Below are 6,963 nucleotides of genomic sequence, written 5' to 3'. Positions count from 1 at the left end.
TTAACAGACATTAAAATAATAAAAAGGCAACATGATGAGCAATTTTATGCAAACAAATTCAACAACTTCAATGAAATAGAAATTTTCTATTTCTATTCTACAAACTGCCAAAGCTCAATCTAAAAATGTAATCCGAATAGCTTTATATCTATTAACAGAATTGAATTTGTGGTTCAAAACTTCCCCACAAAGAATTACAGACTCAAATAACATCACTACCAAACTCTGCCAAACAATTAAGGAAGAAATAATACTAATTCTAAACAAACCTTTCCAGGAAATTGAAGAGAACTTTTACCAGCTGATTCTATGGAGGCCAGCATTACCTCGATAACAGAACTAGACAAAGACATTTCAAAAACAGGAAACTACAGATAACTATTCCTCATAAACACAGATACAAAAACTAACAAAATTTTAGCAAATCAAATCTAATGATATGTAAAAATGGTGACACATCCTTACCAAGTAAAGTTTATCACAAAAAATGCAAAGATGGTTTAACATTTGAAAATAAAACCATGTAATTCACCATGTTAACAACTAATAAAGAAAAACTGATCGTCTCAATAGACGCAGAATTTTTCTTTTATAAAATCCGACATTTTTACCTGATAAAAACTCTTAGCAAACTAGGAAGAGAAGGGAATGTCTTCAATTGGAGAAAGAGCATCTACGAAAAACAACAGCTATCACGATACCTAACGGTGAAAGACTGATGCTCTCCCAAGAGATAGGGGAAAACACCCAACATTGTCTTGGAGGTTCTAACCCATGCAATAAGGCAAGAAAAAGAAATAGCATTCGGATTAGAAAGAAAGTAGTAAGACTGTCTCCATTCATAGATGAAACAATCACCTGTGAGGAAAACCTGATGAGATCTACAAAATAACCTCAGAATTAATGAATTTAGCAAGATTGTAGAATACAATATCAATAATCAAAAATCAATTGTATTAGCAATGAACAATTAGCAATTAAAATTAAAAATAATATCACTTATACTAGCATTAAAAACATGAAATACTTAGGGATAAATGTGACAGAAACATGTAAGTCCTATTCACTGCAACTGTAAAACTGTGCTTAGAGGAATTAAAGATGACCCAACTAAATGAATAAATCTGCCATGTTCATGGATTGTAATACTCAATACTAGTAAAATGCCATGTTTCTCCAAATTGTTCCATAGATTCAACGTAATCCCAGTCAAATTGCCAACGGAAATCAGCAAGCTACTTCTGAGACTCATATAGAAATGCAAAGGACCTAGAACAGCCACACGACTTTGAAACAGAAGAACAAAATTGAAGGACTCATACTCCTTGGCTTCACAACTTGTTAGGAAACTGCAGTAATCAACAAGGTTTGCTGGCACCCAAGAAGAGGCACAGATTAATGGAACAAAACAGCTAGTCCAGACATTACCCACACATAAGGAAAACAGGTTTTCACAAACGTAGGAGGTGACCCACTGGAGAAACGATAGTGTTTTTAACAAACCGTGCTGGAAAAGTTGAATATCCATACGGAGAAAAATAAACTTCAATCCATACTTTATTCAAAGTTATCAAAAACTGGAAACAACCCAAATGTCCATCAACATGAGAGCAGATCAACAACAACAACAACAACAACAACAAATATATATATATATATATATATATCCACAAACTACTACTTACTCAGCAGTAAAAAGGAACAAATTAAATATATGCAACTGGCCAGGCACAATGGCTCACGCCTGTAATCCTAGCACTCCAGGAGGCCGAGGTGGGTGGATCGTTTGAGCTCAGGAGTTCGAGACCAGCCTGAGCAAGAGCAAGACCCCGTCTCTACTGAAAATAGAAATAAATTCGCTGGACAACTAAAAATATATATATAAAAAATTAGCTGGGCACAGTGGTGCATGCCTATAGTCCCAGCTACTCAGGAGGCTGAGGCAGGAGGATCACTTCAGCCCAGGAGTTTGAGGTTGCTGTGAGCTGGGCTGACGCCACAGCACTCTAGCCCAGGCAACAGAGACTCTGTGTCAAAAAAAAAAAAACATACTCAACTATGCAGATGAGAACACTGTGCTGAGATAAAGAAGCCAGAAGCAAGGAGAAGGCACTGGGCAATTCTGTCTATGTGCGCCTTCCAAAGAGACAAATCTGCTCTCTGATGATGGAAAGAACGGTAGCTGCTCGGGGCTGGCAGTGGGAGGGAAGCGGCCACAAATGCACCTGGAAACCTTTCCAGGGTGATGGAAATCCACGTGTTGATTGTGGGGCTGGTCACATGGTCACATACATTTGTCAAAGCTCATTGTACTGTTCACTTAAAAATGGGTACATTTTATTGTCTGTATACTTCGAGAACGTTGACATAAAATATTTTAATTTTTTTAAATAAATTGAGCTGTATGAATATGTTAGGTGGGTACTGGTAGGGACCGCCCCGAGGCCTCCCCGCGGGCTGGGCAGCGGCACACCCACGCCCGCACCTGCAGCCCGCATTGTATCTTTGTGACAGTTACAGGACGTGAATGATTTTCTTCACTTCTGAGTGGTCCTTCTGGAGCATCACTTGGGGGCGACGCTATAATTGGGTTCCCGAGATGCAGGAACCAAACTCTGAAGTGGCACCGGGCATCCGGGGTTGTGACGAACGAACTCCAGGCTGGCTCTCCGTCCTGCGCTAGCACGATACCCGGCCGTGGCGTGGCAGGTGCAACCCGAGCCCCCCCCCATCCTGAGTCTCTTCCACCGGCCTCGCCCATGCCTGCCCAAGCCCAGCTCCAAGCACAGTGTTTTGATCGTAGTTCCTGCTCCACACGCTGTGCTCACATTAAATGCGAATGAAATAACCCCCTGAGTATAAGTACTTATCATTTTATTTCAGTGGTTGTTTTTATTGTGGTGATAAAACTAATATAGCCCAGTTATAGCACCCTTTATAATATTACTATGTCCCATAATTTGTCAAAGTTCTTAACTGGTGCATTTATGAAAACATATTTCCATTGCACTTGCAAAAGGCAGTAGTAAAATCTAGTAATTTGGTGTAATCTGTTTTATGTGCTCTTAAAAATCCAAATTCTAGGCCAGGTGAAGTGGCTCATGCCTGTAATCCCGACACTCTGGGAGGCCAAGGCGGGAGCATCGCTTGAGGCCAGATGTTTGAGACCAGCCTGAGCAAGAGTGAGACCTCATCTCTACAAAACATAGAAAAATTAGCCCGATGTCATGGCACAAGCCTGTTGTCATAGCTACTTGGGAGGCCGAGGCAGGAGTTCAAGGTTGCAGTGAGCTATGATGACACCACTGCCCTCCAGCCTGGGTGACCAAGCCAGATCCTATCTCCCTCCCCCCCCCAAAAAAAAGAAAAAAAAATCTAAATTCTAGAAAATTGTTTTCAGATAAATCTATTTTATTCAGCAGATGTGTTCTGGGTCACAATTGTATGAAGTGAATTTGAGTGAAGTTAGTCCCACAGTGTGAATAACTACCATGTAAGTTCTTCACACGTGGACACGTTGTATTCTATTAAGCACAGCACCTGCACTATCTCGTGCAATCCTCGAGGCAACTTCTGACCTGTACAATAAAGAATTCACGTAACGTGCACAGATTACAACGTAGCTGGCTGTAAAGCTGGTGGCTGCCATGTGGCACCTGGAATTTATCAGCCTTTGCACTTGACCACCGGTACCCTGAGCCAGGTGAGCCAGCGGTTCAGGGCCTGCAGCATCTGCACCCCGGGGACTCGGTATGAATGCACACGCTCGGGCCCCCTGCCCCGCAGACTTGCCGAGTGAGGAACTGCGGGTGGAGCCCAGCCTCTGTGATGTAACAGGCTCTCCCGGTGACTCTGGTGCAGCTCGAGTTGAGAACCGTTGCTCTAAGGGAACAACCGAGCTGTGTGAAGGAAACCGCTGCAAAGCCCGTACAAAGAACGGCCCGTGGAGTTGGCGGGCAGGTGCTCATGCCATGTTTGCTCAAAGGCCGGGCACCCATGTGAAGATGATTCCATGACTCCATAATTACACACACACACACACACACACACGCATGTACACCATTAATATTAGTTAAAATAGGGACAATTGATACAATTTGAACATACAGCATGGATTAGGGAAATTATAACAAATTATATCAATGTGAAATTTCTTAATTTAATTGTGCTGTGGTTATGTGAGAGAATATCCCTGTTTTTGCAAAATATGCAATGAAATGCTTAGGCATATCTTACACTCAAATGGTTGTGAAAAAAATATATATATACACTATATATAGGTATACCCTCTATAGATACTATTCTCTCTCTCCCTCCCTCTGTCCCTCTCTCTCTCTCTAAGAGAGAACAACACAGCAAGTGAGGTAAGATGCAAGCTGTTGCTAAGCCTGGAGGAGCGTATACGAGTTTCTTTTACTATTCTCCCAACTTTCCTGTAAGTTTGAAATGACACAAAAATAAATTACAGGACATCAAAAACACTGAAAGAAATGTAAGGAAGTGTCCGAGGGCTAATGGCGTGGTGTCCAAAGACGAGCGCAAAGATGCCACCAGCCGCGCAGGATACAGCAGAGTGACCGCAGCGGATGGAAACACACTGGCTCAGAGAAGATCCCGAGGCCCCCGGACGCCTCCTCTTAGAAAAAGAGGTTCGGCAAAACATAATTTGTCGCAGTTTGAAGCACCTATTAAACTAACACCTCCTTTATAAAATTGGTGATTAAGCCTTTACTCTGTCTCTCTAGGAGGAAATGTATTTCATGGGAGCCAAATAAATCCAGGCTGATAAATGCAGAAGGGTCAGTAGAGCTAGAAAAAGCCCATTTCTCAAGCCGTAGCTGCAGCAGGCTGCACGGTGGCCCCGTGACAGCGGGCCCCACTGGCTGCAGGGTCAGCGCTGACAGTGGGCCGGCCAGAGAGACTGTTTCTTCCGCTGTAATGGAATAGGGAGTGTGTGACACCACAATGTGAATTCTAGCTAAGAACATCACCATGAACCCCGCAAACTGCTAGCTGTAACTTCTGTGGCGACAAGAAATACGCAGGACCTAGAAGGACAAGCCCCAAGGGCACAGGAGAATCCAGAAGGTGGGTCAGTCTGCCGGCGGCCGGCCCAGGCTCCTCACAGCCAGTGACGTAAGAGGACTTTATGGAATAAAGGACAGAGAGGGTGAAGGGGCTTCCACAAAGCTGCCCAGCCTCAAGCTTCAGAGCCTGCACTGGCACAGGCCCCTCGCAAGGCCCTGACAAGGTGCGCACTCATTCCTGCGTTCTGTTTTGCAGAAGTGAAGCATGTTAACTGTAATCACGCCTCTGCCACTTTCCCCTCTGATTTCCATTGGACACATGTCCCCTCGTGTTGAATGGCATTAACGTGGCCACAGGCATTTTTAGAATCTGTTTCAGGGAGCACTGATTAAATTGAATGAGGGGTAGATGTAGTGGTTTGGGTTTGATAGAGTATTTGTGCATGTCACTGGTTTCCAGTAACTTCCGTGTATAGTTCAGTTATTGCTGTCTGTTCTGAAGTAGGACTCGCTTCCAGAAACACCCATAGCGTGATGACATATAGGTGCAGGGTCAATGGTCAAGTCCTAATCAGAACTCGTCCTGCAGATCCAGCACATTGTGTGCAGGAGAAGAAATGAGGTTGGAAGTGCATGGGGGCAGCTGGTAGCCCATGGAAAACTATCTCAATCATCAGACGTGTAAAATCGTGAGAGAGGATTCTCCCCGATGCCCCATCAAACCAGTATCTCTCCTGCCAGGGATAGGAGGATGCAGCATGTATAATTTTTGACAGGAATCACATGCAATTTGATTTGTCAGAGCACCTGTTAGTAATGCATGCTCCTGTAGCAGCTTTGTAGACAGCAGTAAGTCTGCATGTGAAAATTAATGTTTTATGCCCCTGCCCGTAACTAATAAACCATTGCAAAGGGACAGTGTAATTATGTTACGAATATCCCCATATAAAAGCAGAGGCAACCAAAGAGAATATTGGCCCCCAAAAAAATGTAGAAAAAGAAATATTAGAGAGTTGTATGAGGCAGTGAATTAGTAACAATATTGTGATAGTTTTCTAGATTGTGTGCTGTTTGTTAAATTTTCATTTGTAATTTTATTGACATTTTCTTATTCTAAATATTGTTTTAACATAATTTTATATTCATAACGCTGTATGGTATTTCTTTTTAAAATATTTTAAATTTAATTTTTTTAATTAGAAATGGGGTCTTGCTATATTACCCAGGCTGGACTAGAGCTCTTGGGCTCAAGGGATCCTCCCGCCACAGCCTGTGGAGTAGCTGGGCCCAGCCTATGTGCTTTTTCTTAAAGAGGCCTGGATGTTGTTTTCATAATGTACTGTTCTTGAGGAGGCCCCACGTTTAGGGACATAACCCCCAGATGCAATGTGTGACCTTGACCAGCTCCGCAGAGCATTGTGGGGTGAACTGAAGACGCTTGCCCTCTGAGTAACTCAGGGGAGGGCAGGAAGGGCAAAGCAGAGCTGTGCAAGATGGCAGGTCAGGGCTCCCTGGGAGGTCTGGGAGCCCACTGGCCAGCCTGGTGTCGGGGATGGGAAGGAGAGGCCGTGCCTGAGACAGCACTCACGACGCGAGAACCTGCGCTGGGTGTCAGCCCCCAGTGCACCAAGGAGCCAGAGAGGATACACGGTAGGATAAAGCCTCACCTGTAGACAGCCCTTCCTCAGCCACCTGCAGGGACCCCCATCAGGGAGGGGAGGGGGAGGGGGAACACCCCAGCTGGGGCGGCTGGCGGCTTCCCACTGGAGCCTACAGGGTATTAATATTTATCACGTTGTGTTTTGTGAGAGTTTTACACAGCAATCCTTATTTTATAGGCCTTTCCTAGCTCTCTTGAGGGAAATTTGAGAACAAAGCTTTAGTACACAAACTCTCCAAGCTCAGCCGGAAGCCGGCTCCCATCAGCCACCCTCTG

This window comes from Microcebus murinus, chromosome 1 (assembly GCF_040939455.1).
Source record: "Microcebus murinus isolate Inina chromosome 1, M.murinus_Inina_mat1.0, whole genome shotgun sequence".
NCBI lineage: Eukaryota > Metazoa > Chordata > Mammalia > Primates > Cheirogaleidae > Microcebus > Microcebus murinus.
The sequence above is the reverse complement of the archived record's forward strand: the minus strand, read 5'-3'. Positions refer to the sequence as shown.